Consider the following 26260-nt stretch of genomic DNA (forward strand, 5'->3'; position numbering starts at 1 on the left):
GTGAGCGTCCACGGGCTCTCCTGCCTGGGGGGGTGTCCAGGGTCCACTGGAGGTGACACTGGAGGTGAGAGTCCGAGGGGCCCACCGGAGGTGACACTGGAGGTGAGAGTCCGCGGGGCCCACTGGAGGTGACACTGGAGGTGAGCGTCTGTGGGGCCCACTGGAGGTGACACTGGAGGTGAGCGTCCGCGGGCTCTCCTGCCTGGGGGGGGGGTGTCCGGGGTCCACTGGAGGTGACACTGGAGGTGTGAGTCCACAGGCTCTCCTGCATAGGCGGGGTGTCCGGGGTCCACTGGAGGTGACACTGGAGGTGAGAGTCCACAGGGTCTTCTGCCTGGGCAGGGTGTCCTGGGTCCACTGGAGGTGAGCGTCCGCAGGGTCCACCGGAGGTGACACTGGAGGTGAGCATCCACGGGCTCTACTGCCTGGCCGGGGTGTCTGGTGTCCACTGGAGGTGACACTGGACAGTGGACTGGAGGTGAGCGTCCGCAGGGTCCACCTGAGGTGACACTGGAGGTGAGCGTCCACAGGGTCTTCTGCCTGGGCAGGGTGTCCGGGGTCCACTGGAGGTGAGCGTCCGCGGGCTCTCCTGCCTGGCCGGGGTGTCTGGTGTTCACTGGAGGTGCCACCCCCTGTACACCCTTCACGGTGACAAGCCATCCCCTTACACCTTCTCCAGCAGGCTTCGGCCGCCCTGTCTCCTGTGGACAGCACCGGAGGACACAAGAAGTAGGTAGACATCACACTGCTTAGTGTTTGTGTCACAGCAACCAAGCGTCAGCCGTTGACTTATGCAGTGTCACATGACACCACCAAGAAAACACGGTCTCTGCAGGGCAGGGGCTCCCAGAGTTCCGCTCTCCCTTGGCAAGGATGGTATCCCTGTGCCCATCAGCCTGTGAACAGTACCACACCTCAACCCCGCTGAAGGTCTGCCTGCCGGAACCCTGCTCAGGCCCATGAGGGTGGCGGGCGGGATCCCTGCTGGCAGCAGATGGCACGCAGAAAAGATAAGGAGACACTGTCCTAACTGCATGTAAAGAGCAGAAAACAAAACGGAAGCATCAATCATTCTTAGATCTGTCAGAGAATCAAGGCTGTGGGCAAACTACAGCCCCAGCACTGCAGGGGCTATGGGCACAGACAGACTCACGAGTTCCCGCAGCAGAAACCCACCTGCTAGACCTCCAGCAGGTGGACCCTGTCCTGGGAGCCCAGCACTTGCTGACCCCGGCCTCTGGCGCTCTACTCCTTCTCCCAGGGAGGACTGACGCAGTGTCCGGCAGCAGGAGGAGAAGGGGCGAGTGTGGATTATGCCACACCATTCTATTCTGCTTATTTGGTGTTTGAGGCAGTGTCTTCTTATCTAGGCCAGGCTGGCTCTGAACTTGTGAATCTCCTGCTTCACTCAGTGCTAGAACTGTAGATTTGCACGTGTTCAGAGCATCATTTAAAAGCATTGTTAAAAAGGCCCATCTTCAAGAGAAAATAACTGACTGGCACTTGCCCACTGGGATTCTCTGCAGAACCCTCAGGCCTGAGGGAACAGCTCTGCCCGAATCCAGCTCTTTCTTGCTTTCTCAGGGAAACATCAGCCCCTTTTATCCATTCCATAAAGTGATGGTGAAAACCTTTGGGGAAGTTCACAACCCACTACTGTCTAAACCTCAGACACGGTATAGATATTTTCCTTTCCCACACCTGAGCACACACTACTAAATAAAGGCCTCCTCCTAGCACATCAGGCCTACCTTCCAACAGAACATTCCAGGGCATGCCAATGACAGAAGTGTAACAAAAACCCCAGCCAGGCCCAGACACAGTAAGAGTGCTGGGTGGGAATTTAAGAGGACTGTGGTTGCTAGGCTCAGGAATCCAGGGGAAAGAAGCAGAAAATGTATGAGATGAGAAAGGATCCAAAGGAAATGCTGGTGATAAAGCTACTGTTCATGGGCCAGGTGACAGTGGCCCACGCCTGTCATCCTAGCTAATTAGGGGGCTGAGATCTGTGGATCGTGGTTCAGAGCCAGCCTGGGCGGGCAAGTCTCTGAGACTCTTATCTCCAATTAACTACCAAAGAGCCAGAAGCAGAGCTGTGGCTCAGGCTGCGGAAGAGTGCTAGCTTTGAGCACAAAATCCCAGAGACAGCACCCAGAACCTGGTTCAAGCCCCAGGATTGCACGCACGCGCACAAATAGAGAAAAAAATTCCAAATGCTTGGCAAATATATCAAAAGGCTCTGATACGTACAAATAAATGGAATGAAACAACCTTGAGACACCTCTGTGTACTTGTCAGAATAACGAAAGTTAGAGGAAGAGGATATGGAGTGTGGGGGAGGCAGAGGGCAGCTCAGCAGAGGCACTCTGAAGCTAAGGAGCCATGCTCAGTGGTCCTGACCGAGCCCTGAGCTCTCCTCGGTCTGTTCTGTAAACACACTTGGTGAACTCAAGGGAACACACCCAAGGTGGTTTGTTGCCGTTGTTTATGTAGCAGAAGTGAGTAGCCTAATCATTGCTCATTAGAGGAAGAATAAACAAACCGTGATGGATATTCACCATGGAATACTATGCAGCAGGGAGAAGCAACCAAGTAGACTTTTACAGAACAACGTCCATCCACCTTTTGAATCCAGGAAACACAATGTTAAGCAGCAGTTTTAAGGCCACAGCACATCAGGCAATGAAGGTCAGTTGTCACCGAAAGAGAAGAAATAAATGAAAGGATTGTCTCTGTTTACCCTGGGAGTGGGGAGGCAGATTAAGACCAGACCTCAGTGAGCTCAGGAGGCCAGGAATTCACAGGCCGCTCCCTCCAGCAGGCTGCCCCCCCTCCACCGGGCTGCCCCCCCTTCACCAGGCCGCCCCCCCTCCACCAGGCCGCCCCCCCTCAAGCAGGCTGTTCCCTCCACCAGACTGCCCCCCCCTCCACCAGGCTGTTCCCTCCACCGGGCTGCCCCCCCTTCACCAGGCCGACCCCCCCCTCCACCAGGCCACCACTCCTCCACCAGGCCGCCCCCCCTCCACCAGACTGCCCCCCCCTCCACCAGGCCACCACTCCTCCACCAGGCCGCCCCCCCTCCACCAGACTGCCCCCCCCTCCACCAGGCCACCACTCCTCCATCAGGCCACCACTCCTCCATCAGGCCGCCCCCTCTCCACCAGGCCACCACTCCTCCACCAGGCCGCCCCCTCTCCACCAGGCCACCACTCCTCCACCAGGCCACCACTCCTCCACCAGGCCGCCCCCTCTCCACCAGGCCGCCACTCCTCCACCAGGCCACCCCCCCTCCACCAGGCCACCCCCGTCCACCAGGCCGCCCCCCCTCCACCAGGCCCCCCCCTCCACCAGACCACCACTCCTCCACCAGGCCGCCCCCTCTCCACCAGGCCGCCACTCCTCCACCAGGCCGCCCCCCCTCCACCAGGCCACCCCCCGTCCACCAGGCCGACCCCCTCCACCAGACCACCACTCCTCCACCAGGCCGCCCCCCCCCTCCACCAGACCACCACTCCTCCACCAGGCCGCCCCCTCTCCACCAGGCCGCCACTCCTCCACCAGGCTGCCCCCCCCTCCACCAGGCCGCCCCCCCTCCACCAGGCCAACCCCCCTCCAGCAGGCTGCCCCCCCTCCAGCAGGCGCCCCCCTCCAGTAGGCCACCTCCCAGCCCCGGGATGGAGACCCCAACAGCACACCCCACTGACAAGTACTCCACCCTAAGGAGAGGGACAGAGAACTGCAGAGCCCAGGGACCAGGCATTCTGGGGATGGGTGTGGGAACCGAACCTGCGTCTTCCTGACCTATGGACCCCAGCAAAAGCCCCGCCCCAGAGTCAAGGCCCTGCCCGCCAGGCCACAGGCCCCGCCCCAGAGTCAGGGCCCTGCCCACCAGGCTACAGGCCCCATCCCAAGCCCCGCCCCAGAGTCAGGGCCCTGCCCACAAGGCCACAGGCCCCGCCCCAGAGTCAAGGCCCTGCCCACAAGGCCACAGGCCCCGCCCCAGAGTCAGGGCCCTGCCCACCAGGCCACAGGCCCCGCCCCAAGCCCCACCCCAGAGTCAGGGCCCTGCCCGCCAGGCCACAGGCCCCGCCCCAAACCCCGCCCCAGAGTCAAGGCCCTGCCCACCAGGCCACAGGCACCGCCAAAGCCCCGCCCAGGGTGACAGAATCCAACCACCAGGACTCAATGTTCTGTCCTCCGACCACAGGACTCGCTCTCCAGGCTCCGTGCCCGCCCCGTCCAGGCTCCGCCCTCTGGCGCTGTTCTGAGCCACGCCCAGGAGCGCAGGACACGCCCTCCAGGGCTCCATGCCCCGCCCCGTCCAGGCTCCGCCCTCTGGCCACGCCCAGGACCACAGGACACGCCCTCCAGGGCTCCATGCCCAGCCCCGTCCAGGCTCCGCCCTCTGGCGCTGTTCTGAGCCACGCCCAGGATCACAGGACACGCCCTCCAGGGCTCCATGCCCCGCCCCGTCCAGGCTCCGCCCTCTGGCCCCGCCCAGGACAACAGGACACGCCCCCCAGGCTCCGTGCCCGCCCCGTCCAGGCTCCGCCCTCTAACCACGCCCAGGACCACAGGACACGCCCTCCAGGACTCCATGCCCCGCCCCGTCCAGGCTCCGCCCTCTGGCCACGCCCAGGACCACAGGACACGCCCCCCAGGCTCCGTGCCCGCCCCGTCCAGGCTCCGCCCTCTAGCCACGCCCAGGACCACAGGACACGCCCTCCAGGGCTCCATGCCCCGCCCCGTCCAGGCTCCGCCCTCTGGCCACGCCCAGGACCACAGGACACGCCCCCCAGACTCCGTGCCCGCCCCGTCCAGGCTCCGCCCTCTAGCCACGCCCAGGACCACAGGACACGCCCTCCAGGGCTCCATGCCCCGCCCCGTCCAGGCTCCGCCCTCTGGCCACGCCCAGGACCACAGGACACGCCCCCCAAGGCTCCGTGCCCGCCCCGTCCAGGCTCCGCCATCCCCCAGTGGCGGCGGCTCTGGCTCGGGTCCTGCCCAGTTGAGAACCGCCCGTCACCGGAAGGAAGCGGAGGCCCGGCGGAGAACCCAGGCCTTTCCTCCGCCCCGCCTCGGCTGCCACCTGCCGGCCTCCTCCGGGGGAGGCGGCCGAGCACCGCGCGCTCCAGGCCCGCGTTCAGACCCAGGCCACCCGTCTTCGCCCGCCCACCGCCGCCGTCCACCCCTCGCAGGGGACCCTCGGCGACCCCAGCCCCGTCCAAGGCCTCCCCACGCCCTGGGCTCATCCTTCCGCCCTCCCCACGCCCTGCCCCCTCCCTCCGCCCTCCCCACGCCCTGGGCTCATCCCTCTGCCCTCCCCACGCCCTGGGCTCATCCTTCCGCCCTCCCCACGCCCTGCCCCTCCCTCCGCCCTCCCCACGCCCTACACCTTCCCCACGCCCTCCCCACGCCCTGGGCTCATCCCTCCGCCCTCCCCACGCCCTGGGCTCATCCCTCCGCCCCCCCCACGCCCTGAGCTCATCCTTCCGCCCTCCCCACGCCCTGCCCCTCCTTCCGCCCTCCCCACGCCCTGCCCCCTCCCTCCGCCCTCCCCACGCCCTGCCCCCTCCCTCCGCCCTCCCCACGCCCTACACCCTCCCCACGCCCTCCCCACGCCCTGGGCTCATCCCTCCGCCCTCCCCACGCCCTGGGCTCATCCCTCCGCCCCCCCCACGCCCTGAGCTCATCCTTCCGCCCTCCCCACGCCCTGCCCCTCCTTCCGCCCTCCCCACGCCCTGCCCCCTCCCTCCGCCCTCCCCACGCCCTGCCCCCTCCCTCCGCCCTCCCCACGCCCTACACCCTCCCCACGCCCTCCCCACGCCCTGGGCTCATCCCTCCGCCCTCCCCACGCCCTGGGCTCATCCCTCCGCCCCCCCCACGCCCTGAGCTCATCCTTCCGCCCTCCCCACGCCCTGCCCCTCCTTCCGCCCTCCCCACGCCCTGCCCCCTCCCTCCGCCCTCCCCACGCCCTACACCCTCCCCACGCCCTCCCCACGCCCTGCCCCTCCCTCCAACCTCCCCATGCCCTGGGCTCATCCCTCCGCCCTCCCCACGCCCTGGGCCCCTCCCTCCGCCAGACGTGGTGCTGTGGCCCAAGTGGCAGAGCTGTAGCCTTGAGAAAGCCCAAGGACAGTGCCCAGGCCCTGAGTTCCAGCCCAGGACTGGAAAAAAAAAAAAAAAACCAAAAACAAACAGCCCTGGTGAGAGCTGCCAAGCAGAAATACAGATGCGGTAAAGCTAAAACCAGTGTCTGGAAACCCCCAGCCCCGGCCCGGCCGTCGCCCCTGGGCAGGGAGAGCGGAACCCAGCAGTGAGTTAGAACGAGGTCCTCCAGGCTGCAGCAGAGCAGAGGGAAGGAGTTACTACAGGCAAAACAGACGATGACACAGGAGACTTAAAACCTAAAGAAGGACTTTGAACTGAATTAATCAATATAAATTTCTAAAAGACAATGCAAGCTGGGCCCGGCGGCTCACACCTGTCCCTGTCATCCTAGCTTCTCAGGAGCCTGAGATCTGAGGATCACGGGATAAAGCCAGCCGCGCATGGAAATCTGTGATTCTCCAGCTAACCACCAGAAAACCAGAAGTGGCACTGTGGCTCAAAGAGTAGAGCACTAGCCTTGCGCTGAAGAGCTCAGGGACGGTGCCCAGGTCCAGAGTTCAAGCCCCATGATTGACCAAAAAAAAAAAAAAGCATGGGAGAGGCGACCCATGCCTTCACCACTGCTTCTCAGGAGGCAGAGATCAAGAGAATGGCTTTAGGCTAGCCTGGGTAAAATGTCAGGGAGAGCCCATCAAGACAGCTGGATGAGCGGCACACAACAGTCTTCCCAGCTATGTGGGGAATGAGTTCAAACTCCAGTCAGAGAGAGAGAGAGAGAGAGAGAGAGAGAGAGAGAGAGAGAGAGAGAGAGAGAGAGAGAGCGCGCACTAGCCAGTCAAGTGTGAAACACATCATCTCAGCACTTAGGAAACAGAAGCAGGAGGGTCTAAGATCAGGATTAGCTTGGGCCACATAGCAAGAAAAAAAGTAAAGGAACAAAGAAAAGCAACAACTGTAAGGAAGAGAAGAGCAAATGATGGGAGAGAATATTTTATAGCACAAGTTTATACAAATACATGTGAGCCCTGATGGAACAGACACCTCTTTTCTCCATGGAGCGAGTAGGACGTGAATGCAACATCCCACTTCTAAGGCAATACAGGAACGGGTCGGTCACTAATGCACTCATTCTACCGATTCTGAGGGGCCCCTCCTAGGAGTCTGACTGGTGTTAGAGCTGGGGTCCCGCCCTGAGAGAGACAGGAATCCAGCAGGAAGCCTGGCCAGGCTGAGGGGAGTGCCACGTGTCTGTATCTCTGCAGGGAAGTGGTGGTGGATGGAGCACCTCTTCAAGGAGCATTCTCTGCCTCTAACGCCTGGGCACACGGTCCAGCCAAAGGCAGGCGGGCCAAAGACTGGCACACACACACACAGCGGTGCACTTGACCTGGAGACACCCTCACGTGGTCACACACAAACAAAAGACACCTAGCAATCCACAGACACGCATCTACACAGGTGTCCCTGTTAGATTAGATAAACACCCCGGTGAGGTCAACAGGAAGAAATCATAGAGGACTCTCGGGACACCACCACGTAAGGAAGCAGAGGCATCTCACAAATGACTGCTCATGCTCATTTTGGTTACGTGAGCCCTCGTCCACGAACCACGCAGAGCCCGGGGCGCTCTGTGGAAACACACAGAGCTGCTTCGGTGCTTCCTAAATAAATCCCCAGTGAGCCGGATTCAGCAGCGGACGAAAATAGCAGGTCCTCGTGGTGGGAAGCAGGTCGGTCTCAGCGCGGGGGCGCCGGCGTGGAAGAAGGCTATTCGTGCTCCAGCATGCACGCCCGAGCTGGAGGCGGGGAGGCTGAGTCACCCGCAGCGCCCGCCTGCCCAGGTCGTGTCTTCTGTGGCAGAGGCCTTGCCTGGTGCCTGGAGGAAGGCGCAGTGTGTATGTCTGTGCATCTGTGTCTGCACACACGTGTACACAGGAAGTTTGGAGAAACGACGCCATCATGTGGAGTTTTTCCTGTATTATTATGGCCCCTTCCTCCCTTTCCCAGCGATGGTCTGAGACATCGCCCCTGGCCACCCTCCTTGACTCCGTGCACGACATGCTTCAGCTGGATTGGTTCATGGGTCTTTGAGATTCTGGGTTGCCATCTTAAATAGTCTCCATACAAACAACTCATTTTTTGTTGTGTTTATAAAATACACGTAACATGAAATGGACAGTCTTAGCCAGTGTGTGTATGCATGTGTGTGTGTGTGTGTGTGTGTGTGTGTGTGTGTGTGTACTGAGCCTTTATTTAATTAATGTTTACTGTTTAGCTTTCTTGCCCAGGGAGAGCACTTGAGCCCTGCCTCCAGCTCAGGGTTTGCTGGTAACTGGAGATAAGTCACTCCGACAGGTCAGCAGGGCTATTCCAGCCACGCGCCTCAGATTGCCTGAGCAACTAGGAGGCCAGGCGAGAGACAGCCGCTCCTGCCCACCTGAGCTAGTCTACGTGCACACCGGCAGTGAGCTCATCCATTTTGTTGTGCAGCCATCGCCATCCACCATCAGAACTTTCTCATGCTTGTGGGTTTTCTCAGGCCATTGTGATAACGTGCCACAGGCCCAGGGTTTGTGTAGAAGACTTCTGGCTGGCTCCTCGGGGGACGGCTCTCCTCGGCTCTCCTCGGCTCTCAGCCCCCTCTCTCTACCCCCCCACCCCATCCTCCTCCTCCTCCATCTGTGTGTGTCCTGTCTCCTGTTTCACCAGGCGCTCGGGCCTAGGGGAGAGGGGCCACCAAGTGGCCTCGCTGGACCCACCAATACGGGCCTCATCTCCGAATGGCCAGCCTGCCGTTCTGGAACTGCACTTGGACTTTCCATGAGCCCTGACACGTCATCCCAAAGGCTGTGGCAGTGACTCAGCACTGGTGCTGAGCCAGGCTCGGGACACCCGGACAGCTCCCGGTGACTCACCAGGATGCTGAGCTGAGGACACTTCTTTCCGTCCCTTGTCTGCAAGGGCTTTGGATGAACTCGTGGGCGAAGGCTTCTCCTGCGTTTCTTCTGCGTGCATGCGGGGTGCTATGTGGTGAATGCTGGGGTCTTCTAGGCCGCATATCCCCAGGTGTTCATTTCCTACTTCGAAAGCCCCAGCAGGTTTCCCAGGGCTTGTGTCTAGCAGTTCTTACCTGAGGTGAGGCTGGGACCCCAGGAGCAGCGGCTGACGCTGTGTTTCTGCCCAGGCCATGTCTGGAGCTACAGCACAGCCCACAGAAAATGATTTCAGAACCGTGTTGGGGAGAACCTTCTGGTAAGCCCAAGGCCACGCAGGCAAGGTGGGTGTCTGTCACTTGGAAGTCTGCCTTGGCGCTGCCACCGGCCGTGGTTCTGTACAAAGCTGCCCTGAGACCCCCAAGGTCATCTTCAGGCACCCAAACGCCACCAGAGTCACTCAGCTTTTCCAGCAGTGATTTACAAGTTCAGAGCGGATCCAGCAAACATTCGCACACCACGCCCAGGAGTGGGCTGTGCTGGCCCAGGGTCCTCACAGCAAAGCAGCTGTGGAAAAATAATTGGGGCAAAACAAAACAACAATAAAAAACAAAACAAAACAACGACCGGTGAGGGCCCAGGCCGTGCAGAAGCGTCGGCTGCACAGCTTCTGGTGCGGCAGGTGCTGGAGAAGGGTGGACCACAGCTGGGCAAGGGGCCATCACAAGTCACCAAGCAAAGAAGCCACGAGCGGTGGATACGCAGTAGCAGTGTGGAAAGAGGAGGTGCTGCACGGACCGTGCTCCTCAGAAGATCTGCGAGGAGGAAGACATCTTGAATCTGAGCCACACTTTTCTGTCAACAGGGATGGGGCTTGAATGGACATGGATGAGGGTCAGGCTGTCTGTCTCTTCCAGGTTGACCTGCTCACATTTTAAGAATAAGTCTCCCTGAGAAAACGAGGCCTTGCCGCATACATTTATTTGCCTCCTGTGTCCAGAACCCTCAAAGGTACCAGGACCTGCGCTCCCGATAAAACGGCATCTGCACATAGGCCACGCCCATCCCCTCCTGTTCTTGGAATCAGCTCCACACCACTTTCAAACCCAGGCTCATCGTGGGGTCTCACTATGCAGGCCAGCCTCAGACTCGAGCTTCCTCCATCCCCCCTGCCATCCCCCACCCCCCTCCACCTCCCAAGTTCCAGGATTCCAGGCCTAGGATACCATGCCCAGATTTAATAGCTGTTATCTTGAGTTGTTTAAGAAACCATGACAAAAAATAAAGTGAAACTGTGATCCAATTGGTTGTGCCCAGGGTAACCCCTCCACAGAGGATCATCCTACCCACTCTTCAGGTGGAAAGAGAGCTAAGGACAGCTGTGGTCCTCCCCCGCCCCACAGCCCCACAGTGCTTCAGGAGGAAGGGCCCCTCCTGGCCGCCCTCCTCCCCCCATGGCAGCAGGCACAGCAGTCCTCCTGAGGACTGCCCTACAGGACACTGACCCCGCCCAGTGTGGGGCCCTGGGAGGGCGCGAAGGGAGCCTGTCCCCACCAGAAAACCTTTGCCCCTGCCTGCACTAGGAGGGGGCCTTCGTCCCAAGAGTCAGTCCCCAGCGGAAGGCCTTCGCTCTGTGCCCACGAGTGAACTGGCAGTTAGAGGCTTTTCCTGGGGCAGGATGCCAATTCAAGTGGACTTCCATGAAAGCGCCTGAGAGTCACAGCCCGAGCTTTCTTGGGAGACAGGCTCCCTGTGCCCAGCTTCACCAGGCCGGGGTCCTGGCTGGACAGCAGTCTCGGGGAAGCCCTGCCCCAGCCCCCTTCCTCATTAGAATTCAAATGAGGGCGCTTTGGTTTGATGGATGCTTTGTGGCAAACCCCGGGCTGGCGGCACAAAGCCCCTGCCTGTCCATCTGGACAGATACGGGGAGGCGGGCTGGCTGCTGCGGGGACTGGCTGGCGTCCAGCTGCTGCCCCAGTCCCTTTGTTTCTCCTGGACTCTCCTCTGTCCCCGACTGTGGGCTTCCCTTCTGCAGGCCAGGAGGAGCCCAGCGCTGGCCTCAAGAGCTGACTGGCAGCCAGGTGGGGCGAGTCCCCTGCCCAAATCCTCGGAGCCTGTGCTCCAGGGCCCTCAGCACCCGGCCCCGGCCCCACCATCTCCTAGCCCCGCTTTGGCCAGTCTGTCCCTGGACTCGCCATAGAGTCCGTGTCCTGCCAGGGTGTCCAGTGTTTGACAAGTCAGCCTGTCACTCCCACCCTGGGTTCCCACACAGAACAAAGCTGCTGTCCCTTTGTCTGGTCCACTAAGGGGTCAACTCTAGGGGATGGGGTATCATCTGAGGACCCAGCAGGATAACTCCAAGATGACCAGGGCAGGGTTCAGAGATGGTGGGGGAGATTTAGGGTCCTTCCTAGGCCTTGGGAAGAGCTGGCATTGGCTCGCCTGTCCTCTGGCCTCACCTGTAATTAGCGAACACTGCTTAGCCTCCTGCCACCCTGGTGGCTGGGTGTTCTCCTTGGTGTCCTGCGTGGCTCCTGAGGGACATCTGACCAGGTCCTCCCTGGGAGCGTCTCCAGCTGCCGCTCTGTGAGGCTGAGAAGAGCTGGGCTTTGGCTCAGAGCTGGAGAGCACAGGTGGGGCATGCGCTGGCCGGGCTCCCAGCAGCAGGGCCCGGGACTGCTCCTCGGCCTCCTCTGTGAGGGTCTGTCTGCCTAGCACACCCCTGCCCCCTTCTCCTCTGCAGAGGCAGCCAGGTTTGGGTTCCTGCCCTGGAGTTCAGGTTAGAGTTCATTTAGGTAATTGTCCAGACCAAGGGTATTACAGGCTGCAGGGGTCCCAGAGTCCAGCTGTTCTCCAGTTCTGGAGCCTGTGAGTGGACTTTGTATGGGAGAGATAAAGCAAGGAAGAAAAGAAGGAAGGAAGGAAGGAAGGAAGGAAGGAAGGAAGGAAGGAAGGAAGGAAGGGGTTGTCACACCTCTGAGGCTCTGGGGGTGTGGCAGCAGTCCTGGGAGGCTGGCTCCCTTCCACAGGAATATTCTCAGACAGAGGCGGAGCTAGGGCATTGCCTGGGCTCAGAGGAGAAGCCTGGGGCCTGAGGCCCCCTGGTGGCTGAGCAGTGCAGGAGGTCTGGGCTGAGAGCCTGGGTGTCCTGTGTTGACAGGGCAGGGACCAGCTGTGGATGGAATGCCAGGCACTGTGGCGTGCCAGGGCTCCCGGCTGTAATCCCAGCCACTCCGGAGGCTGAGACTTGAGACAAAGCGCGGGAGCCTTTGGTGTCTTTACCAACACACACCAAGCCATCCTTCCTGTACATGACCATTGCCTCCCATTTAAAAATGAACCAACTGCAACCAACTAAACGGAGGAGCTGACAAACCTGGATTTGTGAGATATACATTTTCTTTCTTTTTCTTTTTCTTTTTCCAGTCCTGGGCTTGAGCTCAGGGCCTGAGCACTGTCCTTGGACTTTCTCAAGGCTAGAGCTCTACCACTTGAGCCTCAGCACCACCTCCAGCTTTTTCTAAGTATGTGCTACCAAAGAATCGAACCCAGAACTCCGTGCATCGTAGGCAAGCACTCTACCACTAGGCCAAACTCCCGGCCCCGGAGATCTACATTTTCTTCCCTCCATAGATAATTCAGCCAAAAGGAAAGTCAGTGGCTACAGAAGTTGAATCTCATCATTAACAGACTTGCTCCCAGAAATGCCAGGGCAGGAGGCTCCATTCCACTTAGTAGATGGTTCAGAACCAGGCACGAGCTGGATGTGATGTCATGGGGCTGTAATCCTGCCACCGGCGGGAGGTGGAGGCAGGAGGCTCAAGGGCAGAGGTTAATCTAAGCAAACGTGAAAACAAATAGAGTAGAGATGGAGGCATGGCTCAAGGACTGTGGGCTAAATGCTCTCAAAATCAGAAGGAAGAGGTGTGGGGGGGTGGGGGACTCTCAGAACCAGTAGGAAGGGGTGTGGTGTTGGGGGGCTCTCAGAATCAGAAGGAAGAGGTGTGTGGGTTTGGAGGGGCTCTCAGAACCAGAAAAAAAGGGGCGTGGGGGGTGGGATCTCAGAACCAAAAGGAAGGGGTGTGGTGGGGGCTCTCAGAACCAGAAGGAAGGGGTGGGGTGGGGTGGGGGCTCTCAGAGCCAGAAGGAAGGGGTGGGGTGGGGTGGGGGGCTCTCAGAACCAGAAGGAAGGGGTGGGGTGGGGTGGGGGGCTCTCAAAACCGGAAGGAAGGGGTGGGATGGGGTGGGGGTCTCTCAGAGCCAGAAGGAAGGGGTGGGGTGGGGGGACACATGGTGCTGGGTATTGCAGTCAGCCGTCCATGTGCTCAGATGTCAGAGCAGGGTCGATGGATGCTAGAGCCCAGACCGGGGCAGGACCCCATCCGGGGGGGCGGCTAGCTGCCTTGCATACACCCTAGTTTTCTGGACCCAGTCCTGGCTGACGGCCCCTGAGATGCCTGGAGCCTCCTGACCCTGCGAGAAAGCGCCCTCAGAGGAGATGGACGCCGTGTCGCACCGCAAAGCTGCCCTGGCAGGGTCCCCTGCACTCCCGCTTTCAGGTTGACCCCTGGGTCCCTTTTGGTCAGCAGGTCAGACGCCCCCATGCACTGTCTGTGAACACCATGTTAATCTCTTCTGTGACCCTGAGCACAGAGGATCGCCTCTCAGGACTGCTCAGAGGAGAGATGGTGCAGGTCAGATGTCTGAGGAATTCAGAGCCCTGCTCCGGGATCCTGCCCAGCAGTCCTGGGGCCTCCGGGGAGAGAGGACGGCCTTCAAGGGCTGCAGTGACCCTCTGTCTGTGCAGGGAGTCAGGAGCTCAGCACGTACAAACCCGAATGCTTTGAGGGGCCGGCAGGCAGCATGCAGAGGGGCGGTGGTGGGGGTACCATGCCAGGCAGGGCAGGGGACCCAGGCACAGACCTCCTGTGTCTGGAGGGCAAGGATGGAGTGCAGAGCCAGATGGAGGAGGAGTGGCCCAGGCAACACCTGGGACTGGAGGAAGCTGGCCTCGTGGGGATCTGGGGGCCGGGAGGCCTGTGGTGAGGAGAGGGGAGGGCCCTGGTGGCCTGGAGGGGCAGAGGGAGGGGGCAGGGGCTGGACCAGCCCGCACTCCATTGGTAGCTCCTGCCTGTAATCCTGGCAACTGGAAGGCTGAGGCGGAAGGATGCTGGTTGGAGGCCAGCCAGAACAGAAATGTTCTGGAGCCCGCTTCCCTTCTCAGCTGAGAGCCAGGCCTGGTGGCAAGTTCCAGGTATGTAGCCATGATGGGAACCCAAATGCAGGTGAGGGCTGAATTTCAGGGAAATAATGAATCGAGTTTTCAGTATAGATCGGAGACCGAGTATTTCCTGTTCGCCTGAAGTTGAGACCTAAGGAGACCTGTGGTGTTTCTGCCGCTGAATTCAAATTGTAATCCACGGAGGCGGCCTCTGGCAAGCTGACCTGAGCGGGCTGACCTGAGCGGCCTCTGGCAAGCTGACCTGAGCGGGCTGACCTGAGCGGGCTCTGGGCGGAGCTTCTGTCTCCCCGCTTTCCCAGGGGCTGGTGCTGCCAGCGTCCAGTGCTGGGACAAGGACAGGAGGGGCTGAGGCCCCAGCTCGGGCTCCACAGGCCAGGTGCCTCCCTTGCTCCCCAGCTCTGGCCGCAGAGGGGTCACGGGGTTGGGCTCTCTGATGCCAGGCTGCCGGAGGCCCAGGGCCTCACCTCCCTTCTGAGCCAGCTGATAAGAACCCTGGGTGGGGAGGGCAAACCACGGGGGCACCTACAGGACACTGAAAACCACGCCATCTTCATCCCTCTCACAAAGAGTGGCCTTCACGGGTCCTGCCTGCCCTGCTGCCCCGCCGCCCTGGTCAGCGGGTAGCCGTGCAAGTGGCACTGGTGAGCCAGCTGTGGGTGGAGGGAGCGGTGGGGGCAGAGGACAGAGCAGAGCGGCCTCCCGTCCCAGGGCCTGCTCCTTGCTGGGCCGCCGCCATGGCCAGGTGGACAGTGCTGGACATGGACCGGGCCACCGAGCAGCTGCACCCACTCCTTCCCACACACGCCCCACTCTGTGCCCAACGCTGCTTAGCACGGAACCCCTGAGCCATCTGGGTCACACATAGGCTGCCACGGAAACTGGCTTCTGACCTGAAGGGAGATTGTGCTTTCAGATCAGGGCTTGTTGTGGCCAGCCCTCACTCGCCACACACAAGCAGCCTCGCCATCCTCGGCTACCCACGGTTGCCTGAGCAGGCTGCGTCCCTGCTCCACGCGTGTCCAGAGGAGAACATGCAGGCTGCACTGGCCTGAGGTATCCACGCCCAGCCTGGCATGGCGTCCCCCCCCCGCCCCGCGAGGGCCCACCACAGGCAGGGTGGAGATGGAGCAGAGTGGAGACCCCACACAGGCAGACCTGCAGCATCTGTGGCCAGGGAGCGGTGGGCACGGCCAGGGCCTCGCGGTCGACAGCAGGTGTGTGGGCGCCTTCTTCCTCCACACCAGCCCGCTGCCTGCCGGAAGAAATGTCCTGGCTCCAGGCCTGAGCACCCGGGCACCCTCGATTAGGAAGGCACAGGTCTCTACTTTGTATCCGATGCACGCTGACAAAGGTGAAATGCCCTCTCTCTGGCCCACTTTCTGCCTCTGCCTTGGGCGGGCTAGATACTTTTTGCTACTTCTAGATGTCAGGGCTGGCGGAGGATCAGGATGGAGCTGTGGTGCAGCCCTGCCAGTGTCCTGACACAGTGTGGGGCAGGAGCCCTCTGCCAGCTCAGCTCATGGTGGCTTGTGGGGATGAGGGGACTGGGGCTGTGGACAGCCTCAAGGCTCCAGGGCAGGGACGGTGTGAGCCGTGTGAGCCTCAGGGCCTCAGTGTGGAGGCCCAACCCGCAGCCCTGCCTCCGCGCACCTGCCACACCTGATGCGGCTCCAGGGATCTTTCTCCCCTCGGCCCTCACGGCCAGCCGCTCTCAGCTGTCCTCGCGCGCTGCACAGGTGGCCGGCTTCCACGCTGCTTTGCTGACCGGCTCTCAGGCCCCTCTGTGCTCGCTGCATTGGCGCAAGGTCTCTGGGCCACAATCAGAACTGGTGCCTGTGGGAGGAGGGCCGGGGCCCGGGTCTGTGATGGAGCCCTGGGGAGCCCTGTGGACAGCAGTCCCCCCTCGCCCTGTGCTGGAGCTGGGGTGTGTGCAGACTGGGCTCGGCTGGCGGGAGGATTTGCAAACCCCTGTTGGAGGACCCCGAGATGGGCATGGCTCTCACACCATGGCCTGCTGGCCACGTGGAGGCCAGGGAGAGGTCTGGGGAAAGGTCGGCACATGAGAAAGGGAGGAAGCTAGGAGAAGGAGCCTCAGAGCCCAGCAGCGGGGAGCCCTGAGCGAGGTCCCCAGCCTGGGGAGGGGGGCGAGTGGCCCTCGGGATCTGCTCTCCACATCAGGCTGCTGGGAGGGGATCCCAAAGGGTATCAGGGGACGTTCAGGTGCCCTGCCCTGCCCTGGCATCCCACCTGCACAGCACCACTGAGGAGAGGACGGGCTGTGATTAGGGCCCCACTGACAGGCCCTTGGGGACAGCACCCGAGCCTGTGGGGGCACGTGATGGAGTGGTAGGAAGTATTCTGGTAACCATGACAACTGCTGACGGCACCCCCCCCTCAGGAAATGGTGGGGTCAAGACCAAGTGAAGACCAATGGTATGGGAGGAGTCCTATGAAAATGGGGTCGGGGCACCCCTATGACACACACATTCACAGGAAGCAGGAACTTTGCAGAAGGGGAAATCCTGCAGCGATTCCGGGGTAAGGAAGAGGGTTGCCTGGTATGGAGCAGACACACTGCAGGAGGTACAGACTCTGCCATGGAGCTGTAGTACCTTTATTACCACTGGCCAGCTCTGGCCTGCGGCGGTGGGAGAATGCTTGATGCAATCGCCTAATTCTGAAAAGCAAATAGTAATAATAATAAAAACCAAATTGAAGCCATAAATAAGCGGTCTCATTACAGGCAGGGGCAAACGGGCGGAAGGCCAAGCAAGGCATCTCTCCTGACCTCGCAGTCACAGTCCCGAAAACCATCTCATTAAACACATAAATACAAAGACCGTCAGTGTGAAGGCACAACTCGCCAGCGGACGAACGCCATTCCATCTCGACGTGTGGGCCAACCATCCACCCACGGCTCAGAGCCCCCTCCGCTCAATTGCCTTGAGCACGGCTTCTCTCCGCTTCAGTTCCTCGTGGCTGGCTCCAGAAGGAGCTGAGGGAGGAGAAAATATGATGCCCCTGGCAACTGCAAGTGCCTGCATGGACTGCCTTTGCTTGATGCTGTGGTGGCAAGCCTCTTTACTCTCACCAGGATGTGGGCGCCGGTCCCAGCCTGCCCTGCGCTTCTGGGGGCATCACACGCTGGGGACGGGAGAGCTGGGGGAGGGGCAGGAGGGTCTCCGGGGAGCCTGAACCTCTGCTGGGCTCGCGTCCAGGCTAGCCCAGTGAGCGGCGGAGAAGGGGCGCCGAAGCCCCACTTGAAAGGATACCATTCTCTTCTCAAATCCAGCCCACCTGGCCTTTCCAGGTATGTCCAGAAGTCCTGTCCCCCCGCCCCGCCCCCAGCCACCTGTGCCACATCTTCTGACATTTCCCCTTCACACCCAGATTCAAAGAGAACAAGAGGAACGAGGAGTGAGTGGAAGTGCACTTTCCAACGTCGCCCCTGGCCAGGAGCCCGGCCTGGCCGACCTCAATCTAGAACCCTGAAGTAAGCCGGGGACCCCTCCCCTTCAGAAAATGTTCTGGTGACAAGCAAACCAGCTACTGTTGTAGCCCGCGAAGCCATTAAGGGGCCTGAATGGGCATCAGCGTTTTCACACTTGCTTCCCCTGCTTCTTCCTACATCGTCCTCCCCACCTAAAATTGCTTGCAAATACTGTGCACATAGTCACAGTTAGTGGACTCCTCTGGGCCCGCAGTGTAAAATCAACTCGTGTATGGATCTCTCCGCGGTCTGTCCGTGCATCTGTGACACCCCAAATAAGCCTGCAGCCTGGCCGCCAAGAAGCAAAGCTCCACTCCAGCCGGGCCCCCCAGCAGAATCACCAGAAGGCATTCTGCATCTCAGAGCTCAGCCCCCATTCTGGGGCCTCTAGGCCTTGGTCACGGGGTCATCTAGGCCCCCCCCATCTCTGCGACAGCTCTGCTCAGTCAAGGAAAGTCCACCACACAGACCTGAGCCCTTCCTCTCTGTGCCTCATGCCTCATGTCTGCAGAGCTGCAGTCTCTCTCTCAGTGGGCAGGAGCCAGGGGCAGAGGAGCAGAGACACTGCTGCTGGGACCCCAGGATGAGACTCCAGAGAACTGGGGGACAGCAGGCAGAGTCCTGAAGCTGGCCCACGGAGGACATCTGGGTTGCAGTGGTCTGGGGTGTCAGGCCCCAGATCCAAGCTTGCCTTTGTTACCACTCCCTCCCCCAACCTATGCTCAGGGAGTAGGGACTAGAAAACCCCAGGGGGGGCAGGAGCTGGCTGGGAGCCAGCACAGGGATGGTCCGGGGCCAGCTGGAATGACACAGGCAGCTGGTTCTTACACTTCCTGAAGGACAGGTAGGAAGACTGCCAGATAGCTGCAGGACCTGAAGCCCCGGGGCCAACACTGAGAGGGTGGTGACACCAGGGGGACCCTGGGAGGAAAGGGAAATGGAGGGAGGACACAGGATGGGCCCAGGCCGTGGCCAGGCTGTGTCTGCTGCATACTTCAGCACCACAGATTGTGAAGCGTCTCCGTGGACGCCTCTGAATCTATGACCTCAATAGAAGTCTTTTCTTCACAAGAACTTCTCCTCAGGAAGACCGCTCCAGTCTACAAGGTGAGACTGCAGAAGTTTCTGACAACTCCTACAAGGAGCATGTGCCAATGAATGAAAACATCCATTCATGTCTGGTGCCCTCGCTGGGTGCCTGCTGCAGACCAGCCTGGCCCCTGGCTCCTGAAATCACACAGGAGAGAAACAAGCCTGAGTTGCCGGGAGAGATGAAAGGAGTAAGTTTGTAGCATGTATGGAGGAGGGAAGAGGGAGGAGCCATGGAGTAAGATAATCAAGGCACAGATGGCAGTGAGTGAGGGGGTTGGTTGTTGCCTAAGAAAGGGGGCTATGACCTCACTGAGAAAGTTACATGCTGAAGGACGTGCTTCTCCAGAGCTCAGGTACCCGCACCTTAACCCCCGTACCTCAGGCCCAGTCTTCAAAGAGGAGACAGAGGCAGAGTGAAGTATCTGACTGTCATTACACAAAGAGAGGAGGACACAGACACAGACACTTGAGGCTGCCCAGAGAGGATGCCAGGGAGGGCCCTGAAGAAGCTGGCTCTGTCCCACCACCACCTCAGGAGGCTGGGGGGTGGGGGGGGGTTGGGGTTGAAGCTGGCCAGATGTGGTCCTTGGCTCTGGCGCCTAAGCCAATGGATGTGCTGACCTCTGCGTAAAGGCACGCAGGCTCTGGGGGTCAGCGAGCTGAGGGTGTGTCTGGGAGGACCCAGTGGGTCCAATAAGCAGTGGAGTGGCCTCAGGCACACGTGTGCATATGTACACACAGACATCAAGAAAATGTTAGCAGACGGAGTCTGAGAACATAACGAGGATCATGCACCATGACCAAATAGCATTTATCCCAGTAATGCAAGGTTGGCTTAATAAACTCAATGTAATCCAGTACATCAAAAAGATAATAAAATTGCTACTCGACCATCTCAACTGACAGAGAAAAAAATAGTTACAGAATGCTATACCTTCTCATGATTAAAAGAAGCAAAGATTCAACAAAGTAGAAGCAGAAGTGAACTTTTTCCATCCAGGCTGATCTCAAACTTGATCCTTTCCCTGTGGCCATCACCTTCCAGTGCTGGCTGCACCTGCTTGCCTGACTTCTGGCAACCTTCTTAAGACTAGTAAGAGTAGGGAGACGTATGCGTTCACTTCTTCTAGTTAATGGCACAGATTAGAAACAAGTAGTTAGACAGGACAAGAAAAATGAAAGGAATCAGACTGAAAGGAAAGTACAACCATGGTTGTTTATGGAGGTTATGAATTTACACTGACTTATATACTATTAGAACTAATCAGTAGCTCGGCAAAGTTGCAGGGTACAGATCCATATGAAAAAAAGTCAATTGTAGGGGCTGGAACTGTGGCCTAGTGATAGAATACTCACCTAGCAGGCAGAAAGCCCTGGGTTCGTTCCCTCAGCACCGCACACACACAAAAACCTAGAAATGGTGTTGAGTCTCAACTGGTAAAAGAAGCTCAGGGACAGTCCAGGACTGGAGGAAAAAAATCAATTGTGTACCTTAGTGTTAATTGTGAGTAATCAAAATAAGAGTAAGAACAAAACATTTAAGAATAAGTTTAATAAAGGAAGTATACAATGTGACTAAAAACTATAAAACATTACTGAGAGAAATTAAAGAAGGCTAAATAAATTGTAACGACTGTAAGAATTAACATGGTTAAGATGCTGGATCATACATCTTAGAAAGATCTATTCATACCACAAAGCTCCCCATCTTTTGTGCCAGTCTTGGCTCTAATTCAGGGCCTGAGCACTATCCTTGGGCTTTCCTCAAGGCTAGAGCTCTACCACTCCAGGCACAGCACCATTTTCGGCTTTTTCTATGTATGTAGTAGCCAAGGAATCAAACCCCGGGTCCTTGTGTATGCTAGGCAAGCACTCTACCACTAGGCAAAAACTCCTGGCCCCAAAGTCCTTATAAACCTCTGCTCCTCTGCTCTAACCCTCAGCCGCCATTTGCAGAAACCAATAAGCTCATCCTCTAATTCATATGGAGTTGAAAGGGATCCAAAGAGCCAAAAGAGGCATGAAAAACAACATGGGGACAGGGTGTGGTGGCTCGTGTACTCAGGAGGTTGAGATCTGAGGATCTTGGTTCAAAGCCAGCTTGGGCACCAAAGTCTGTGAGACTCTTATCTCCAATTAACCCCTAGAAAATGGGAAGTTGGGCCTGGCTCAAGGGTAGGGCGGTAGCCTTGAGCTGAAGAGCTCAGGGACAGCGCCCAGGCCTAGGGGTAGGGCAGTACCCTTGTGCTGAGGAGCTAAGGGATAGCACCCAGGCCGTGTTAAAGCCCTATGACCCACAAAAAGCAAAACAACAACAACAAAAAAAACACGGTTCCCATGTCCCAACTTCAAACTTTATGTCCTACCACTATGAACTGCTCTTCTTAGGGCTGTTTACCTGCAGGCCCAGGGCTGGGACAGTTGTTAATTCCCAATGCCTCATGACCCTTGACAACTTGGGGTAGATGGATGAATGAATGAGTGAATGAATGAGGGTATCACTCTATCTCAGGAAACTCATACCCCAGCCAGGACTCTGAGTCTGGGATGTCACCTGAGGATAAAGATGACTGATTTTGTAGCAGGCGCAGCCCTGATGGACAGTGTGTGTGTGTGTGACAACACTCCTCTTAGCCTGAACTGTGTAGTTGCCTCTGCCATGGCCAGATGTTTTCTCGAGGAGCTGTTCTTGGTGCTGGGGGAATCAGAAATCAGAAACTCTGAGGCTGGCCGTGGGGCTGGGGGGGGGGGGCGGGCATCCTGGTAACCTCACAGACTTTTCCCTTCCCTTTTCCATTCCCAGGCTGTGATAGGCCAGCAACCTGTCTACTCTGTGGCCTGGGCTGCCTAGGCCCTTTCCCCACTCCCCCACCTGTCTGCTCTGTGCTGTGTTCTCAAGTGGCATGGGCTGCCTCGGCGGGAGGCCTTTCCCCACTCCCCCCTCCCTACCTCCACCTCGCTGCCTGCCAGGGGCCCATGTGATGGATGTTGTCCTGTGGAGCAGACATGGATGAAGAAACCGGAGAGTGGTGCTGGCTTCCCCCTGTCTGGTCCCCTCAAGGTAAACCTCATTTTGTGCTGGTCAGTTTTATCCAAGTAATATTTATGTAGAGAAGAATGCTTTAGGCACATGATGGGATTGATTTGACAGGCGATACCCTGGCACAAGCCCAGAAATCATGACAGAGGTTTCTGCCCCCCACCCCGGGGACTTCCCCATTCTGGAGCTACCCATTGCCTTCTGTGACTCCAGCTCTCTTTCACAGGACGCCAGTGTCACCTACAAAGGTTTCCTTCCCAGGCCTGGGAGTTTGGCCTAGTGGTTAAAGTGCTTGCTTAGCATGCACAAAGACCGGGGTTCAATTCCTCTGTAACCACATACATAGAAAAACTGGAAGTGGTGCTGTGGCTCAAGGGGTAGAGCTCTAGCCTTGAGAAAGTCCAAGGACAGGGCTCAGGCCCTGAGCTCAAGCCCAGGACTGGCAAAAAAAAAAAGAAAGAAGTCAGGAAAACAATTCCATTCACAGTAACACCCAAAACAATTAAATATCTAGATACTAACTTGATCAAAGCAGTGAGAAACCTCTACAATGACAACTATAAACCGTGCAGAGCTGGGTGCTGGTGCTCATGCCTGTGATCTAGCTACTCAGGAAAATGAGATCTCAGGATGGCAGTCAAGAGTCAGCTCAGGGGGCCGGGAGTGTGGCCTAGTGGTAGAGTGCTTGCCTAGCATGCACGAAGACCCAGGTTCTATTCCTTGGTACCACATACACAGAAAAAAGCCAGAAGTGGTGCTGAAGCTCAAGTAGTAGAGCTCTAGCCTTGAGAAAGCCCAAGGACAGTGCTCAGGCCCTGAGCTCAAACCCAGGACTGGCAAAAAAAACAAAACGTGTTCCTTCCTGACCGCTGAGACTTAGGCTTCCCTTTGCATGGTCCATGGGCTGTATCCTGCCACACAGAGTTCGGGGAGCAGCGTTGACACCCCTGCTCGTCCCTGCCTTAGGGAACTCACACTGGGCCTGTGATGGTGGTGGAGATGGTGGTGGTTACTTTGGGGTCCCCTTCACCAGGCTGGCAGGGGCCCCTCTAGCCTCACTTACTAAGTTGTTTATGAATCATGAACGAATGTTGCATTTTGCCAGACACTTCTTTTCTGTTCCCCCCAGAATGGTCAAGTGGCTTTCTGCTCTGCCAAGAGGGCAAGCTGGTTTAGAAACAGTCACTCAGGGGGCCGGGAGTTTGGCCTAGTGGTTAAAGTGCTTGCCTAGCATGCATGAAGACCCAGGTTCGAGTCCTCGGTACCATATATAGAAAAAAGCCGGAAGTGGTGCTGAGGCTCAAGTGGTAGAGCTCTAGCCTTGAGAAAGTCCAAGGACAGTGCTCAGGCCCTGAGCTCAAGCCCAGGACTGGCAAAAAAAAAAAAAAAAAAAAAAAAGAAACAGTCACTAGGTTGGCATTTCTGGAGGAAACCCATCCGTTCTCATGCACGCCTCTTTTCACAGATGGGCCAGACTCAATTTTCCGGGTTCTGTTCGGGATTTTTGTGTCTAGGCTCAGGAGAAACAGTGGACTTCCACATTCTTCTCTTGCCCTGTCCCTGTGTGGTGTTGGCAGCAGTGGGGGAGGGAAGGTTTTGGGAGGAGGAGGAGGGCTGCCTCCTGGGGAGGAGGGGAGAAGTGCTGCCATGGGGTGCCAACCTGACAGCAAGCCCCCTGCCCCCGACGACCGTCAACCCGGAGGGCCTTTCTCTAGCTCTGGCACACATCTTGTACCAGAGGCAGCACTGGCCTCTGGGCTGCCATCCCCTCCATGTAACTGGCACAGCCTCTGGAGCCGGAGGGCTCCTCAGCTGTGTTCTTTCAGCATTCCTCAGCGCTACAGGAGGAAGGAGCCAGGGCATCCCATGCAGGTTCATGAGTTTGCCACAGACAGAGCAGTACAGGACTGGGCTTCGGGATCTCACCCTGGACAGCCACCGGTGAGTGCCCGAAACGAAGTTGAGGACCAGGAGGCATGGGGAGCAGGGGCAGGGACCAGGAAGCGCAGGGAGGATACTGGCAGAAAGATGCTCCCAGCCAGAGACCAGGCCGTGGCCGATGGGTGTGGGCTGTGCAGACCCTGGGAAGACTGAGGAGGGCCAGAAGGGGAAGACAGACCACGGGCAGAGGGGTAGGTATGGACCGTGGAAGGGGCAAGCTTTCGTGGGCAGATGGGAATGGTCCCTGGGACAAACCCTAACGGGGTTTCCAGAGAAGTAGGTGTGTGGGCTGGAGAGGCCTGGTGACCCGGACAGGGTCAGCCTGGCAATCTCCGGCAGGTCCTCTCCTTCTCCACTGCCCTCCTCTCTCGTGAACCACCAGTGGCCCCCTGTTTTCCTCTGGTGCTTCCAGTCTCAAGCTGGACCTCAAACTTGGGGGACTTGGCTGACCCAGGATTGAAAACACTCTGTAAGCTCAGCTAAAATGAAGCTCTGCCCCGGTGCCACCAGCAGAAAGGAGCCTAGGGCCGGCCCTCTTTCTGCAGGTGTCTGAGGACCCTACCAACAGACAGGTCTTTGGCTGGTATTTCCTTATCCCCCCGACCCCCAAATTTAGCGTCTGATGGTACTAAACCACTCCCTGCAGAGATGCCGGTGGAGGAAGCAGCTGCTTTGAGGGCTGTCTCTTCTTCCTGGATTAAAAACATAACACTCAAGACACCTTCTCAGCCAGGTGCGGGTGGCTCACATCTGTAATCCTAGCTACTCAGGATGCTAAGATCTGAGGATCGAGCTTCAAAGCCAGCCCGACATGAAAGTCTGTGAGACTTTATCCGCAATTAACCACCAGAAAACCACAAGTGGTGCGGTGGCTCAAGTGGCACTAACTAGCCTTGTGCTGATGAGCTCAGGGACAGCGGTGCAGGCCCAAAGTTCAAACCCCACGACCAACAAAATACAAACAAACAAACCAACAAACCACTTTCTGCCAGCCTGGACGGCTCTGGGATGAAGTGGCCTGGGCAGAGTTCACCCAGTTCCCGGGCTTGCTGTAGACCTGGCTCTGGGGGAGCCAACCAGGCTCTCCTGGAGGTCAGACGCCCCTCCCCAGGCCTGTGGGCTCTGTGGCGTGGCCTGATGTCCACACTTTCCAGATGTGGCTCTGGGCCTTCTCCACCAGGAACCTTCCCCCGCCACTGGGAGGGAGGACGGCAGGAAGGGTCTGGGAGGCCCCAGCGTGGCCTGCAGCCCTCAGCCCCGCGGCTGCCTGGGCCCACAGCACCCACCAGGAGCGCTGCCCCATTTCTCCTGTGGAACAGAGCGGCTGCGCAGACAGCTGCCAGGCGCTGCCCGGGAGGGCGAGGGCGAGGGGGCGCTAGGGCCTGGGGAGGGAGAGAGGGCGAGGGCGAGGGGGCGCTAGGGCCTGGGGAGGGAGAGAGGGCGCTGGGCCCCCGGGGAGGGCGAGGGCGAGGGGGCGCTAGGGCCTGGGGAGGGAGAGAGGGCGCTGGGCCCCCGGGGAGGGCGAGGGCGAGGGGGCGCTAGGTCCTGGGGAGGGAAAGAGGGCGAGGGCGAGGGGGCGCTAGGGCCTGGGGAGGGCGAGGGGCGCTGGGCCCCCGGGGAGGGCGAGGGCGAGGAGGCGCTGGGCCCTGGCGAGGGCGAGGGCGAGGGGGCGCTGGGCCCTGGCGAGGGCGAGGGCGAGGGGGCGCTGGGCCCCGGGGAGGACAAAGGCGCTGGGCCTGCAGTGTGCACAGCCCCACGCACTCTCGCCGGCCAGCAGAACCCTCGCCGATCGCAGCACTGCCGCCGCGTGCAGAGCCCAGGTCCGCGTGCAGCACCCGGCTCGGTGCACAGCCCGCCCGGGCGCCCGCGCGCGGCCTCCCGCCAGCCTGGCTGCCGCACCCTGCGTGAAGCACCTGTGCCCGCCTGCAGCGCCCCGGGAAGGACGGGCGAGCCCTTCGGAGACCCAGCCTCGCGGGAAGGACGCCGGCCAGTCGGCCGGCCGCGCGGGCGCCGCGGCGGGGCAGCGGGCGGGAGGAGCCCGGGGCGGCCCGGCCTCGGCCCAGCGGGCCTCGCCCAGCGCGGCCGGCCGGGCCCTGCGGGGGCGCGCGGGGCGGGGCGGGGCGGGGCGGGGCGGCGGAGTCGGCGGCGCTGATTGGACGGCGCCTCTGATCGGCGGGCGCGGGAGCCACTGGCCGCGGTCGCTCGGCCGGCGGCGCTCGCCCAGGCTCGGCTCGGCTCGGCGCCGCTCGACGCGGCTCGGCTGCTCGGCTGGGCTCGGCTGCGCGGCCGCGGACCGGCGTGCGCGACGCGGGGAGCGCGGGGGGCGCGGGGCGCGGGGCGCGGGCCTCGGCGGCGGCGACGGCGGAAGCCTGGTGCCCCCGCCCGCCCGGTGCTCTCGACGAGGCGGAGAC

At 59.5% G+C, this 26260-nt stretch overlaps 2 long non-coding RNA genes across 2 annotated transcripts; one reads left to right on the forward strand and one right to left on the reverse strand.

Moving 5' to 3' along the window:
- The first annotated feature begins 15226 nt into the window (after nt 1-15226).
- On the forward strand, nt 15227-16897 carry LOC150052210 (uncharacterized). The gene is made up of 3 exons (XR_016538109.1): nt 15227-15339; nt 15398-15637; nt 16780-16897. It is a non-coding gene; the product is annotated as an uncharacterized LOC150052210 (long non-coding RNA).
- LOC150052211 (uncharacterized) lies at nt 15399-16897 on the reverse strand. Its single transcript, XR_016538110.1, has 3 exons — nt 16772-16897; nt 15937-16119; nt 15399-15538 (listed from the first exon to the last, which is right to left on the reverse strand). It is a non-coding gene; the product is annotated as an uncharacterized LOC150052211 (long non-coding RNA).
- Nucleotides 16898-26260: the final 9363 nt, after the last annotated feature.

The sequence above is a fragment of the Megascapheus bottae genome, chromosome 16, assembly GCF_031878675.1.
Source record: "Megascapheus bottae isolate mThoBot1 chromosome 16, mThoBot2.hap1, whole genome shotgun sequence".
In the NCBI taxonomy this organism is placed as follows: domain Eukaryota; kingdom Metazoa; phylum Chordata; class Mammalia; order Rodentia; family Geomyidae; genus Megascapheus; species Megascapheus bottae.